The sequence below is a fragment of the Pleurodeles waltl genome, chromosome 6 (genome assembly GCF_031143425.1).
Source record: "Pleurodeles waltl isolate 20211129_DDA chromosome 6, aPleWal1.hap1.20221129, whole genome shotgun sequence".
In the NCBI taxonomy this organism is placed as follows: domain Eukaryota; kingdom Metazoa; phylum Chordata; class Amphibia; order Caudata; family Salamandridae; genus Pleurodeles; species Pleurodeles waltl.
The window spans coordinates 1,077,112,265-1,077,129,059 of NC_090445.1; the positions used below are offsets into that span (position 1 = coordinate 1,077,112,265).

The 16,795-nt window shown below is 45.4% G+C and overlaps 1 long non-coding RNA gene across 1 annotated transcript in view; it reads left to right on the forward strand.

The window, feature by feature from the left end:
• LOC138302083 (uncharacterized) overlaps positions 1-16,795 on the forward strand; it is a 187,238-nt gene that overhangs the window by 132,507 nt on the left and 37,936 nt on the right. The gene's annotated exons all lie outside the window — the stretch shown is intronic.

Sequence of the window (16,795 nt, forward strand, 5' to 3'; positions counted from 1 at the left end):
TCACTACTATCAATCATGAATGCTAGGTCAATAGCTGTTCAGATGACACAAAGGAAGAAAAAAATTAAAATGACTTCCTGATGAAAGTTAACTGCAGCAGTACAGCTTTTCAATCTGTTCTACAGTGCTGATTGTTTCAAATGACTGTATTGCACTGCTAAAATTCATTGGACATTGGACATTCAAACATAAGCAAACATTTGTTGCTAAATAAATGTGGAAATATACCCATTGCAGCTATATTTTTCACATTAAGCACAAAATAAATATGGATAAATAGAGATAAAATCAACAAAACATTAATATGGATAAATACAGACGGAAATGTCAAAAAATAAATACACAAAACTGGGAGATCTGCTGATAAATTTCTCAAATTCACTATTGATCTTTGGCCACCAAAAATCTTCTCTGTTGCTTTTTTATGCTAGAGTACACCCCAGATGTTGACCATGGGCATTTGTTATGATTTTGTATAGTAAAGAAGCAGGTCAAATTAACCTCTCATCCTGATTCAGCAAACTACCCATTTAAGACAGCTTGTCAGTAATTTTCCAATAGGGTTGTAGAGCTGGATTTAGCTTGTTTTCTTTTGGCAAGTCCCGAAACATATATTTGAGTACACTTTGAAGAACACAATCTTCAGTCAGGTTCACTTTCCATTGATCCATACTCACATACCACTGCACCAGTATTGCAACTAGCAACAACACATCTCTCAGTCTCATCAGAATCCTCATGCACGTTTAGCTCATAGAGAGTCTTGAAAGGCAATCTGCCAGGACATTGTGTCCTCTAGGAATATATTCATTTTTAAAATTGTATTTTAATAGTTTTGTGGCTAGTCTCCAAACCTTAAAGTTGTTTTTTTGATCTTAGTACCAGAAAGTATATAAATTAGTTGTTTATAATCTGATGTTATCACAAATTGATGACTCAAATTATAGGGATTGAACTTTCCCACACCACATACTCACACTGGCAATTCTTTTTCGATGGCCGAGCATCTTTTTTAAACTGGTCTTAATGTTCTGGAGGCAAATCCAACCATGAAATTATGACTCCCCTCAACCTGTGAAAGAACTGCATCAACAGTAATGACTGGTTCTTTGTTCTGTGTTAGCAAGACAGCTTCATACATTTATTTTTTGATCTTTACAAAGCCCACTTTGCATTCATGACTCCAAACAAAATTAGACCCTTTTTGTTTAGCAAATGTCTAAAACTCGCAAATTGGAAACGTCCTTTAGAAATTTTGAATGGAACTTTGCACTTACCAAGAAAAATTGGAGATGGTCTTTACAACAGGGCTAGGTGCTTTGATTATACTGTCTCCTAACCATGGCTTTGAATTCACTCCATCACAGCTCAACACGCCTCAGGTATTCAACTTCAGGTACTCTAATTATGCATGTATCTTGGCGTAATATTACAACATTTTCTGTAAGTTCTCCAAAATATATTCAGCAGGCAAACCATGCTTTGCAGGGTGTTGCCATAAATTACTTTGTCATCTTGGAACGCCACAACACTGGGGATCTCCCACAACCTTTCAGACATGACGGGTTAGAATGCAGAGGTCAGTGACGACAAGCCAAAAGGCATTCTGCAAAATTGGTAGATGCCAGTTGGAGTGATAAAAACAATATAACGCCTAGACTCAGGGTCTTAAAAACTTTAAAAATCTGGTGATATGCAACTTTTAGGTCCGTCTTAGTGAACCACTTTGATTGCCAAGTACTATGCAAATCTAGCCTAGGGAGGGCAAAACTTTTCGACCTCCTTAGTCTATGCAAAAATACAACTTGCAATGCTTCTTTTGCACTGAGAGGTTCAATCACACCTTCATCCAAAATATTTTGGATTTGTTTATAAAGGTCGACAAATACTCTAAAAGGAACAATCTGCAACTTTTGTTTGACAGCCATGCATTCTTTTTTTTTAACATTCAAGATGTGCCTGTAACCTTCAATAGCCCCTAGATGATTATCAGAATAAGCTCAAACTTGATTTTATCATCCTCCACTGCTGACACAGGAATCTCTTCACCTGGTCTCAAAAGTATTTTAAAGGCAGCCAGGAGCCACCAGCCTAATATATTTAGACCTTTTTTAGCTACATAGACTCTACTCTTAATGACACAATCTTTAAAAGCAATTGTGACTTTATCCTGCTACCTTTAAAAGCTATAGTGGTAACATCAGGTGGGAGCGAAACCTTTTGCCTCTATGGAAGTTCGAAGTCCTTATAGTATGTATTGATTTAGCACCAGAATCTACCAAAAGATCAAATGGAATATTATCTATACACAGGTAAATACAAGGATCAGCAGATTTCTAAGACAGCTCAATAATCACAGTGTTGGCAACATTTAGAACTACAACTGTCTCTTTTAATTTGTTAACTTGTTCATTCTCACAAAGAATAACACTTCCTTTCAATAGTTTTTTCAACAACACGTTGCACTTCTACTCTTTTACGACTGCTGCAGATTTGACTAAAATTCACATTCTTCCACATTGTTTGCTCACTTGAGCAACAGGAGGGCAATTGTGATAGTTGGATTAGTGTAATTGTCACCCCCATTTGAAGCACTTAGTCTGCTTAAGAGACTATTGTTTTTGTGATGATGTCAGAATCCCACCAGTCTGTTGCACCAAAGCTGCAAGAGCGAAGATGGTCCTACCCCTTCTCCATAGAACGGACCCAACACAGGACACAAGAACTAATGCCTGCAGATGCTCCCCGTGAGAAAGGAGGTAATCATGGGATGACACTGGGAAAAGGATTCTCGTCACCATTAAACAATAGATCCCTGTTTGTTTTTTACCTTCATTCCTGGAATGGGTCTCTATAGAAAAATTGCAACACGCACAAATAAACCTTCATAAATTATACCCCACAATAACTTAATACAAATATCTAGGTGCCAGATCCCTTCCAACAATACTCACCATATTAGATCCATGCAGTCATCACAGGGGAATGAGTTAGACAACACTCGCCCAATAAATCCATGAAAACGTACAGGCTTCCATTCATTTGAATAGTCCAAGTCAATTCAACATAGTCCCGAATGCTTAGATAAGCGTCTATAAACTCTTTTCATCAGTGCACTTTAACAAACTGACGTGTCCTCAAGAAGAAAGGGGGTATAGCTAGAGGGAAAACAAAAATGCACACAAGCTTGACTCACCAATTCAATTAACACCACTTAGAAAGGTTGTGGATGTCACCGTTAAGATTTAGGCCCCCAAAAATAGGAAAGCAGGACCAAGCCGAAAAGACAGAGGGAGGCGTCTTCCAACCCTCATCTCGACTTGAGTTGTATGAAACACACACTTCTCCAATTTTGCAAACAAATTATTGTCTCTAAGACACTGGAGGACTTTTCTTACATGCTCAACATGTTCTTTCTCAGTCTGGGAATATATCAGGATGTTGTTGATGTACACAATAACAAGACATCTAGATAAGCCATCAACACCTCGTTGTTGAAAAACTGAAAGACTGCTCAAGCATTGCCCAATCCAAATGGCATCACACTATACTCAAAAAGACCAAACTTAGGGCCTGATTACAACCTTAGAGGATAGGATACTCTGCAGGTGTCATCGTGTTGGCCTAGAGGGGTCAACCCAGAGTGTACTCGAGGTTGGAATCGCCTGGTGACTTTCTCTCTGCCGGTGGGCCACATGAACACGGGCTGTGGGCTTCGGGTGCAGACTGGGGTGGTTCTGGAGTCCTTCTTGGATGTTTCTTGTGGACAGGGCCAGTGTCCTCTGGAGTTCTTGGTCCTTTGCTGGGCAGGCAGTCCTCTGGGGGTTTGTAGAGCTCACTGGTCCTGTAGGATGTGTCACCTTTTTGTAGCAGGAGCCTTGAAGCTGCAGACAGGCCGGTAGGGGTGGGGCCAAGTCAATTGTCATCTAGAGTCTTCACTGCTGGGGTCGGCTCTTCAGTCTTTCTTCTTCTTCTTCTTCATTTTTGAGGTCACCTGGAATCTGAAGAGCAAGGTTCAGGGGTGCCCCTAAATACTAGATGTAGGAGTGTTACAGGGGTCAGAAAGCAGTAGCCAATGGCTACTGTCCCTGAGGGTGGCTACACCCTTCCTGTGCCCACTCCCTGTGGGGCGGGGGCTACATTCCTATCTTTATTGTTCACGCTCCTCCAAATCAAGATGGAGGCCACTTCAGCTCCAGACACACTAGGGGTGGTCCCAGCTGAAGTGGTCACTCCTCCCTGTTTCTCCTAATTTCCCTGCCAGACCTGCTGCTAAAAGTGGGGTTTGGTCTGGAGGTGGACATCTCTACTAGCTGGAGTGTCCTGGGGCACTGTAACAGAAGGCCTGAGCCTTTGAGGCTTGCCACCAAGTGTTGCATTTCCTGCAGAGGGGCGGTGTGAAGCATCTCCACCCAGAGCAGGCTTTGTTCCTGAACCCAGGGAGTACAAAGGCTCTCACCCCATGGGGTAAGAATGCTGTCTGTTAGTGGCAGGCTGGCACACACAGACTGGTCAGCCTTACACGAAAGGGGTGGGTGAAATACAGGGGCATCTCTAAGATGCCCTCTGTGTGCATTTTACAATAAATCCAACACTGGCATCAGTGTGGGTTTATTGTGCTGAGAAGTTTGATACCAAACTTCTCAGTCTTCAGTGAAGCCATCATGGAGGTGTAGAGTTTGTAATGACAAACTCTCAGCCCATGTACTTAAAATGGCCACACTGCACTTACAATGTCTAAGAATGAACTTAGACACTATAGAAGCATGTTGATCATGCAGCTATGCCCTTGCCTGTGGTATAGTGTTCAATGCCTTAGGGCTCTAAGGCCTGCTAGAGGTGACGTACTCATGCCACAGGCAGTGGTTGGTAGGTATGGCAGCCAGAGAGGGATGCCATGTCAACTTCACCTTTTTCTCCTTGCCAACACACACAAGCTGCAATGGCAGTATGCATGTGTTTGGTGAGGGGTCCCTTAGGGTGGCACAACACATGCTGCAGCCCTTAGGGACCCTCCCTGGCCACAGAGCTCTTGGTACCACTGGTACCTTTTACAAGGGACTTGCTGGGGGCCAGGGATGTGCCAAACAATGGTACAGTTAAGGAAAGAACACTGGTGCTGGGGTCTGGTTAGCAGGATCCCAGCACATGCTCAGTCAAGTTAGCATCAACATCAGGCAAAAAGTGGGATGATAACCATGCCAAAAGGGACATTTTTCTACAGAGTATGACTAGTGTTCCATAAAATCTGTAGTTGTTTAAGGTCAGATTATGACTTTCTTATACTATGAGCAATGTTGAGCTTTCTCCAGACATGGAGTCCTCTCAAACTATCTTTATTAGTTTCTTGGACATAGAAAGTCAGAATTACAAAATGACATATCAGGAGGCCAGTACCGTAACAAAACGGAAGGGGGGGGGGGGGGGGGGCTTCCTGCACAGTACCTGGAGGGCCCCCCTCTAGACTCACGCAGGAGCTTTGAGGTCAGAGTACTGTGCTAAGGGGCACGCTGGAGCTCGGGGCCCCCGCACCATAGGAACTGCGGGGGGCATTTTTACAGTACTGCAGGAGGTCACATTCTATAGCGGTGCTGAGTCCTGTCACTCCATGCAGCTCTCTAGTCAAGATCCTCCAGCCTCTAAGCGGAGATAACTCCCAGAGATGGATTTTGACACAATAATAAATGCTTATATAGTTCTTGAACAACTGGTAAAGGCTACAAAGTCACACTCTTTATAAAGAACCTTATTCGCAGTAGTAAACAGGGGCAGTTCCTAAGCATTGGCAGAGGGGCGTTGCCCCCCGTCCCCGGCTGAGCTAGCTGATGAAAAAAAAACTATAGCTATAGAAAGAAAGGAGTTGTAATTTGAACTAGAGAAAGAGAAACCAAAACACTAATGCATAGTACATTAGTGATTAGTTAACCATGTTCACTTGTCACTGAAAAAATTAATCTACTCTAAAGAGCACTAATTTCTGAAATTGTTGTAAATAACGTGAAGAAGACAGAGCACAAAAGAGCAGCCAAATCCATTAAGAAGCTGAACAGAAGCTATGAAAAATATGACCACCAGATGGCGCTGCATCAAAGCCAGTACATAGGTAGAAATAAATACAACACAGGTTGTGCTGTGCAAAATCAATACAGGAAACGCAGGAAATGTAGATATTCGTAGACGAGGTCTCGACAGGATCACACTCCGTGTCTTAACAGCACACAAGCTGGAGCAAAATAACGGCGGGGCACAGATTGGCTGCCATGACAGTAGGAAAATATACTATACCGACTGTCCCTTATGTGTCTTTTGCTCGCAGCAAATGCTTGAGGCAGAAGAATAAGTCCCGGCCCTCAAAAATAAGTGTCGGTGCTCAGCACAGAAAACAACAAGCACAAATTAAGCACTGATGTTAGCACTTCTAAAAAGTTGTAGGCACATTCTACATAGTCAGGGCCTCATGGCGCCTGGTGCCACAATTTCTTTTTGCGCCCCCTCTTACCCCATAACCTCCTACTCAGGTTCCCTCACTACCACTGGGGCAAAAATGCCCCTCATCTCTCCCCAGGCCCTCCCTCAGATACGTTTTATTTGAAGCGCATGTAAAGGCTAGCTTTACTAATCCACTCAGCTATGCACATAAAATTCAGATCTGTTACCGGGAGTAAAAATTGCCAGAGACAAAACTCCAATCTCTCGCTCTAGCAGAAACATTAATCTCAAGAATTATCTTGACTATTTTATTGCTGCCTAAAAGGTGAGCGCACAAGGAACACTGCATCAGGTGTTTTTTAAATGTAAGCTCAGTGCCCTCCCTGAGATCAATGTCCCCTATAGGTCAGCGCCCAGTGCGCCGCACCAGTCGCGCACCCCTAAAGCCGGCCCAGTATGCAGTGAATGCATGTTTCACAAGCACGGGCTAGGAATGCAATCATAATAATGGCCAGAATCCTGCCTCCTAGATAATGTGGGTTGTTGATTTGAAACTGGTTGCAAAATCTGTAGTGACACCTACATTGATGAAGCAAAATGAATTAAGAGGCAGTTTCACATGAATAATGTGCAGGACAGGACAGCCACAGAACGGTATCATTGGTCTCTCCACATCTGCCCCCGCATAATGTGAAAACCGACATCAGCATTCATGAAGTGACTTAGTAAGAAATCTTCCAATCACCAAATAAGTCCGTGCCCTGTCCATTGTCAGCGTATGTTTCCACTAACCACAGTGAATCCCACTGTTTTTTTTAGGCTGCAGCCTACAAATCACCGCATCTGTCTGTGTGTGGTAAACACATCTTGGGGACTTTCAGAAAGTTGACCTAGAAATGCTTTCCACCTGTTACTTGCTATTGGCTTTGGGGTTTGTAACTCACATTTTCTTGCTTTCCATTTGCTGGCTTTATTTGCTTTATGCTGTCCAGGTTCAATTTTATCCTCCCCTTGCCTAAACCATATTTAAGGTTTCCTTCCACAAACTCTTTTTCGTCAGGTTTGCTGGTCATTCAAAGACGAGGTCAAATTCAGGCTCTGCCTTATCCTTCTGAGTGCTCCCTTTCTCTAAAAAAGCCTGTAAATTTTGTTCTTATCTTTTCACATATGCTGTGCAATCTTATAGGGTGCTTGTTCTACTCTTGCCATTTCTATTGGCTCGGAGCAGACCCCTTCATCATAATTTTTGCTGCCATTTAGTGCAGTTCATGCTTAATAGCTTTTCAAATAAATCCTGGTTTGGGTTATTTATTAAACAGATTGCATGTACACTGTCAAAGAGAATGCTGAGTTTGCTCAAATGGCTCATGTGTTGACCACATCGAGTGACCAGATCAGCAAGTCCTTCAGAAGAAACACTAAACTATGTTAGCCGGAGGTTGAAGGCAGTTTCATCACAACGATGAAGTCAAACAGGGCTTAAAATCTGTGTGGGTGAATGCAGCATCTAACATGCATATCCTGGTTTGCAGTAGATTGTGTTGTCATATACATGCATTTCAAGAAAACCCTGCAAAGCACGCAGATAGCTTAACGTGAATGACACCCAATTCAGAGGGAATACAATTCAGCATAGTAGTATCTGTCCATAAGCCATTCTCATTTCCGAATCATCAGGCCGCGTAAGCGAAAATGTTATACCTCTAAATTCCGAATGATGTTATTTTTTTCCTAAAGTTAACCGCTCTAGAGAGGCAAGGCTGAAAGTAAATATAAAACCGTGGAGAAATGGATAGAATGTGAAAGACAAAGAAAACTATAAACTGCCACTGAAAGAGTATCATGCCAACATTAAAACTGCAAAGCTAATTTTGAGTCTAAAATCATGGAATCTGGGAATAATTCAAGGGAAATTTTTAATATAGTGTGACCGGGCCGCCCCGGGCAACAGCGGGGAACCGGCAGAAACGGAACCGCTACGGCCGCGTTCCCAGGTTCCCCTGGAAACGCGTCCGCAACGAGGCCAGCGTCCTGAGGTTGTCTCGGCAACCTCCGGTGACGAGGAGGCTCCGGATTGGCCACCAGGCGGCCAAAAGACGGAAGCTCCGGTCGAGAGGGGGAGAGCCGGGAAGGAAGAGAGGAAGGAGAACGACGGCGGCGACGGCGAACCTAAGGAGGAAAAGAGAGACGGCGACAAGGACATCGGAGGAGGACCCCAGTGGCCTGGAAGCGGCGGAACCCGAACCCAGAGGAACAGCGCCCGACCGGAAGCAGGGGAGACCAGCCCAGACCGACGAGAGGACCTCCACAGAGCCAGCCACGACCCTGGAGGGTCGTGGCTCTACAAGGTACGGTCCTTCTGGACAAACCGAGGGGCACAATAAAAGGGGAGAAACGCTGGGGAAGGGAGGGAGGCAGGGTGAGGGGAGGGAGGAGAGAAGGGCACTTTAGAGAGCACCGGGAGAGCACAAAAGGGTAAAGTACGGAATATACACAAGCCCTGAAGTCCTCACTGGCACCTATATCACACATAAACCCCCCCCCTCCTTAAACCTTTTCCCCAGTAAAACACATAAGTAGAAGACGTGGTATAAGGCGTCCGTTCCACTCACCAGCGGTATGTGTTCCCTTTTTCTTGTATGTCACATCCGGGACCTGATGAGGACGATCCGGTACGCCACCTAGAGAAAAGGAAGAAAAGGGACACAGATTAGAAGGAAGATATTCACCACTCCAGAGAAGAAACTGGCGCTAAACGTCGTACTGACTTTTCATCAGTTCTTATTTCAAATTACTAATAAATACTTACCTCAAAAACCCAAATTTACCTCTCCTGAGTGTCTATACTGTGGGGACTGTCTACAGTGGTGTCAGAAGTGGGATCTTGTTTCTAATCCCTCTCCATATAACAGTCCAGACAGTATACACAATGAGTGAGAGTCCATCGTTAGAGACCGTGATTAAGCAACTAGCGGAAGGGCAAAGACACTTACAACTAGTATGGGAGGCCCAACAGAGAGAGGCCAAAGAAGACCGAGAAACCTTACAATCTGCTCTGAAGAGCCAGGCGACCATACTGGCGAACAACCAGTTAGTCCATGAAAGTGCGATGAAAAAACTAACGGAGACTATCGCCGCTAGTAAGGTACATCCGAATGTACCTAGTTCCGTATTACAGAAGTATCAGGAGGGAGAGGATCCGGAATCCTTTTTCACCAACTTTGAACGGGTAGCCTCCTCCGCCCTATGGCCAGAAGATAAATGGGGACAATATGTGGCCCCCCTGCTCACCGGTCTCTTACAATCAGCATATCAAGCCGCTAACCCAGGTGGTGTCAACCCCTATCAAGACATAAAAACAAGTATACTAGAAAGGGTGGGTCACGACACAGAATATTACAGGATGAGATTTCGTAAAGTCAAATGGGGCACCAACGAAGATCCTAGAACCTTTTATTTTCGTGTGAAGGATCTAGCATTAAAATGGTTAGGCCATATTGGAGATAGTCGGGAGGAAGTCATCAAAACCATTATACTGGAACAATATCTAGATGGTCTACCTCCATCCACAAAACATTGGATAAGACAACACCCAAAAGTGGATACTGAGACGGCCATCGATCTGGCCTGTGCTTTTCATCGATCCACCGATGTCAGAAACTGTCCCACGCGAAGTATCATTAAACCAGTTCTACCGACCCCAAAGACATTTGTAAAAAGTCCACCCGACTATCTAGTACCACGTAGGATTCCTGAAGGCCCGCCTACCATGGGACCCCAATGTTATAGTTGTGGCGAATGGGGACACATCGCACGTATGTGTCCCCAGAAACAAGAAATGGGAGAACCAATGGAGATAGGGATGACAAGGCGAAGGGTGTTATGTACTGGGAAGGGCGCCCTAAAATTTAAAATGATGATACAAGTGGACGGGAAAAGTGTATATGCCCTGGTTGACTCCGGCTGCAGCCAATCAGTAATTAGGAAAGACTTGATAAATCATGATATAGAAGAGAAACAATGGGTATCTATATGTTGCATACACGGGGACAAGGCCCAGTATCCTATACAGGTACTCCAGATCAGGTGGGGACCCTATCAGGACTTCCTCCCAGTGGGGATAATGCCCCGGTTAATCGAGGAATGTATCATTGGGACAGACTACATCCACTTCCAAGAACTATTAGACTACGTCAGAGATAGCAAACAAACTAAGGATTGGTGGGGAGAGGCACCTTTTTCAGAGAGTGATATTGAGTGTCCGCTATATCGTAGAAAGTTGTCACGAAGAGAGAAACGACAGGGAAAAGGGGACTATCGGAAGACGAAAGGTGACAACACCTATGGAGAGATAGTGGCAGAAATTCATGAAGTTCCTAGTACTTTTGTCCAACAACAGAGAGAGGACCCCTCCCTTAACAATGCCTGGAGGTCGGCAGTAACAGAGGAGACAGAAGAGGTGGGTCCCTACTTTATAGTGCAAAAAAACTTATTATATCGGGTTACTACCACACGACGGGGAGAACGTAAACGCCAACTTCTGGTACCTACCCACTATCGGGAACATGTTCTTACACTAGCTCATAATCACCCAGGGGGAGGACACTTTGGGAGAGAAAACACCGAGGAATATTTGCTCAGAAGGTTTTATTGGCCTGGAGTGTACGCCCACATACGTAGGTATTGCGCCCAATGTCCCCGTTGTCAGTTAACCGAACCTAGTCGGCCTAGGAAGGCGCCTCTCCTACCCCTTCCCATCATCGATATCCCGTTCAAAAGAATAGGGATGGATCTAGTGGGACCTTTGATTCCTTCGTCAAAAGGACACACCTACATCTTAGTCATTGTAGATTATGCTACACGATACCCAGAGGCCATTCCCCTGACTAGTATGACAACCAAGACAGTGGCCCAAGCTATGATTAACGTATTTTCTCGTCTTGGGTTTCCACATGAAATCCTCACGGACCAGGGGACCCCTTTTATGTCCACCTTAATGAAACAAGTGTGTAAAACATTGGGGATAGCTCAGATCAGAACCTCCGTCTACCATCCTCAAACGGACGGATTAGTCGAAAGATATAATCGAACCATTAAAACCCTGCTGAGAAAGACTATCAATGAGACAGGGAAGGATTGGGATCAAAAGTTACCCCTAGTGTTGTACGCCATACGGACACATGAGCAAGCATCCACGGGGCATAGCCCCTTTGAGTTGGTCTTCGGACGCCAACCTCGGTCCCTTTTAGACATGGCGGTAGAATCCTGGGAGGCCGAGGCTGAGGAAGCAGGGACTCCTTTGTTAGAATATGCGGAAAAATTGAGGAACCACCTACACAGCTTATGGACCGACGTACACGCAAACCTGGAACAGGCCCAACAAACACAAAAGTCCTATTATGACAAAGGAAGTAAACTACGGGTTTTCCAACCCGAGGACCAGGTCCTAATAATGAGACCCACCTCCGACCATAAACTCCTGGCCAAATGGCAGGGCCCATATCGAGTAATCAAAGCAGTTTCCCCTGTCACCTACCTTATCGAAATATCCTCCCGTCCAATAAAAACACAAATATATCATGTAAACCTGCTAAAAAAATGGGAGACCCCCGCACAACCTGAACGTTCCGTAGAAATGGGTCAGTTTGTGTGTCCCGACAAGACCCTAGATATCGAGTTCTACCCTACCAACCCCGATACTGAAAGTACCCTACCCATAGTAGACGATACTTTACCTGAAGGGCAAAAGCAACAAGCCCTTAAGGTTTTAAAACAATGGCAACCACTCTTTTCAGAGAAACCAGGAAAGACGTTTTTAATTCACCATAATATACGCACAAGCTCCGGGCAGATCACCAGAGAACGCCCGTATCGTATTCCAGAAGCTAGAAAACACATAATCGAAGAAGAAATCAAAACAATGTTATCCCTAGGGGTCATCGAACCGTCCACTAGTCCCTGGTGTTCACCGGTTGTCCTAGTACCGAAGCCTGATGGTAGCGTCAGGTTTTGCATAGATTTCCGCAAACTTAACTCAAACTCCCTATTCGACACCTATCCCATCCCTAGGGTGGACGATGTTCTCGAAAAACTAGGGAAAGCAAAATACATGTCTACTATCGACCTAACTAAAGGGTATTGGCAGATTCCCTTAGCTCCTCCAGATAGAGAAAAAACAGCTTTTTCTACCCAGTCCGGGTTATATCAATTCACAGTACTGCCTTTTGGGCTTCATGGAGCCCCTGCAACCTTTCAGAGGTTGATGGATAGGATTCTAAAACCCTATCCTGCATTCTCCGCTGCGTATCTCGATGATGTAGTCGTATTTAGTGAAACATGGGAGGACCACTTAATACACCTACAGAGAATATTCAAAGCCCTTCAAACTGCTGGTTTGACGGCCAATCCCAAGAAATGTGTGATAGGTAAAACCGACATCTCCTATTTGGGATATCGGATTAATCAGGGTACACTACAACCTCAAAATGGGAAGGTGGATGCCATTTTACATGCCCCTCTTCCACACACGAAAAAGGAATTACGCTCCTTTTTAGGATTAGTGGGCTATTATCGGCGCTTCATTCCACATTACTCCACCTTAGCAGCACCTCTTACGGACCTACTCACTAAACGATATCCCAATCGACTTTTGCCTTTTTCGGAGACGCAAAACGCGAGTTTTGAACAGTTGAGAGTTTCCTTAACCTCCGATCCCATCCTGCACTGCCCAGATTTTACGAAGCCGTTTCACCTCTACACTGACGCATCGGATGTTGGGCTTGGAGGGGTTCTGACTCAGCCAGATAGCGAGGGGCTTGACCATCCGGTGGTCTACATCAGTAGAAAACTGTTTTCCCGGGAACGTAACTATCCAATTATAGAGAGAGAGTGCTTGGCTATCAAGTGGGCCATTGACTGTTTGCAGTACTATCTCCTAGGGCGGCCGTTTATACTATTCACGGATCACGCTCCTCTTACGTGGCTGGCTGCGCATAAAGATTCTAACTCCAGGATACTGCGATGGTTCCTTGAACTGCAACCATTCTCCTTTCAGGTTCGCCACGTCCCTGGATCTCACCAGGCCCCCGCTGATTATCTGTCCCGATTTCCTCTGTCTTCGCCTGTCCTGGAGCAGGACAGTTCTTGGGGAAGGGTGTGTGACCGGGCCGCCCCGGGCAACAGCGGGGAACCGGCAGAAACGGAACCGCTACGGCCGCGTTCCCAGGTTCCCCTGGAAACGCGTCCGCAACGAGGCCAGCGTCCTGAGGTTGTCTCGGCAACCTCCGGTGACGAGGAGGCTCCGGATTGGCCACCAGGCGGCCAAAAGACGGAAGCTCCGGTCGAGAGGGGGAGAGCCGGGAAGGAAGAGAGGAAGGAGAACGACGGCGGCGACGGCGAACCTAAGGAGGAAAAGAGAGACGGCGACAAGGACATCGGAGGAGGACCCCAGTGGCCTGGAAGCGGCGGAACCCGAACCCAGAGGAACAGCGCCCGACCGGAAGCAGGGGAGACCAGCCCAGACCGACGAGAGGACCTCCACAGAGCCAGCCACGACCCTGGAGGGTCGTGGCTCTACAAGGTACGGTCCTTCTGGACAAACCGAGGGGCACAATAAAAGGGGAGAAACGCTGGGGAAGGGAGGGAGGCAGGGTGAGGGGAGGGAGGAGAGAAGGGCACTTTAGAGAGCACCGGGAGAGCACAAAAGGGTAAAGTACGGAATATACACAAGCCCTGAAGTCCTCACTGGCACCTATATCACACATAAACCCCCCCCCTCCTTAAACCTTTTCCCCAGTAAAACACATAAGTAGAAGACGTGGTATAAGGCGTCCGTTCCACTCACCAGCGGTATGTGTTCCCTTTTTCTTGTATGTCACATCCGGGACCTGATGAGGACGATCCGGTACGCCACCTAGAGAAAAGGAAGAAAAGGGACACAGATTAGAAGGAAGATATTCACCACTCCAGAGAAGAAACTGGCGCTAAACGTCGTACTGACTTTTCATCAGTTCTTATTTCAAATTACTAATAAATACTTACCTCAAAAACCCAAATTTACCTCTCCTGAGTGTCTATACTGTGGGGACTGTCTACATATAGTCAAAAAGTTTCTTGCACCCACTGTGGCCTCCATCTCCCACCAGCCTTCCACCTCTCGAAGTAAGCAGCAGGCCTCCTATTTTCAGTCGAAAATACAGACTATTCAACTCAGTCTTCCCTCGGTTTCCCCACCTACTGAGAGGATTCTGGATGCTCTTCAGAGTACTAGGCCATCGTCTAGTGAGGCGTCCCTTTCTATTTTCTAATCAATCTCATTGGATGATTCTCTAAAGGCTTTAAGCATTCTGGAATCAGGCTCCTTATCAGTCCCGTGTCCACCCAGAGTGTGTGTGTTAGCAGCTTCTGCAATTAACCCCTTAGTAAATAAGGTTCTAAACTCCTCCCTTGAGTTGGCTAAGGTTCCAAATAGCTGTAAACTATCTAAAATTCTATCCCTTTCATTGAAGCCTTTTGCAGATCCTGAGGCCCCATCAGATTATAGACTTATCTCTCTGCTACCAGCTTTTTGCAAGATTCTGGAAAAAACATGTCAATCTTCAACTTTCCAGCTATCTTGAATCTAATAAGCTGTTACATCCCAGTCAGTCAGGGTTTAGACCCAAGTACAGCACTGAGACAGCACTCCAGGAGGTTAGCAAATACATCAAAGGCACGCTTGACGATGGGGAAAGGTGGTGCTGATAATGCTAGACCTATCAGCAGCCTTTGACACGGTTCCCCATGCCTGCCTCCTTGAGCGTCTGCAGTCAGTGGGAATAATAGGTCAGGCCAGGAAATGGCTTTCCTCTTTTTTAGAGGAGCGCAACTAGCAGATTTGGATCCCTCCTTACTCATCTGAATCTCAAGATCTGTCAGTCGGGGTCCCTCAGGGTTCGGCACTGAGCTCTATCCTCTTCAATATATATCTGAATCCTTCTAGCTCTACTGGCGTAATCTCTATGTGCCAAAGTCATATCCTATGCTGATGACACTCAACCTCTGTTTTCTTATGATAAGGACAATGAGCTCCTGACGAACCTGATACGAGTATATCCGACTGCAGTATTTCACTGGGTGGCACAACATCAGCGCAAGTGTAATGTAGAGAAGACAGAACTCATTGTGTTTGGTGATCTATCATCCAACGCTGACAATACTTTTGGCCCAATAATGCTCCCCCACCCCTGGCCCTCAGGATGGCACTGTGAAGAATGTAGGGGTGAAATCTTATGGCCAGTTATCCTTTAAGCCGCAAATTAAAGCTGTGGTGGAAGTTGCTTTGGGATGTTGCACTCATTGAAAAAGTTTCAACGTCTTCTGTCCTCTGCTAAAAATTCAGTCACCCAGGCTTTGATAACATCAGGGTTGGACTACGGCAATACACTTTATCTGGGCTTGCTGGAGTATCTCCTGTAGAGACTATAGATGGTGCAAAATGTGGCACCTCACCTCCTTCTTCACACTTGCGGTGAGACTGCACATTTCTTCGTACCTGCGTGAGTTGCACTGTCTGCCGGTTAGAAAAAGAATCCATGTTCAAAGCGCTGGTGCTGAAACATGAGGCCCTCTGTCAATCTGGGGCTGAATATATGGGATCCAGATTCAGCTTTCACCGCCCGTCAAGCAACTTGAGATTAGCTAATAAATTGCCTGCAGTGATTCCTAGAGTGCAGAAGAGGCTGCAGATCGGCTGACTTTCTAGGGGCGACAGCCTGGAATAAGCTCCCGATGGAACTGCGGACCGTGTCTTGCCAACCAGTTTTAAAGACTCAGTGGAAAATGTAGCTTTTCAAACAGTGTTAACTGTCAGTGTTTTTTCTCCTGACCTGTTGGCTTGTGTGCCGGGACACTCTATTGAGTAGCTGTGCACAATATAAGTCTTTATTCTTTATCATCATCATCTATGATGCAGCTAGAATTGACTTTGTCATAGTGTTTTTTTTTTGCTGCACGGCAGCTGCACTGTCCTACAATAGGCTAAAAGACATTGCCAAAGCCAAGAGCTCTCGAACAGGCAAGACCTATTGGCTTTGCCAATGCTTGTTTTTCTGTGGTGCTAGCTGTTACCCACGAACCTGGTTTTTGGCTTGGCCAGTCTTGTTGAAATACACAAAGTTACCTTGACTATTTTTGAGTGCCTCTTACATAAATGTCTGATTTAACAGTACCAGCAAAAATGAGACAAACAAGGATGCACTTCCTTGTCATTGGAGGAATAATTTAAACATTAAATAAACTTGACTTTGGTTGCTGTGGGCTACCCATCTGTGTCTCCAATGAAGGATAAATACTGATCACTTTGACAAAGTAACTTGTACTCTGTTGG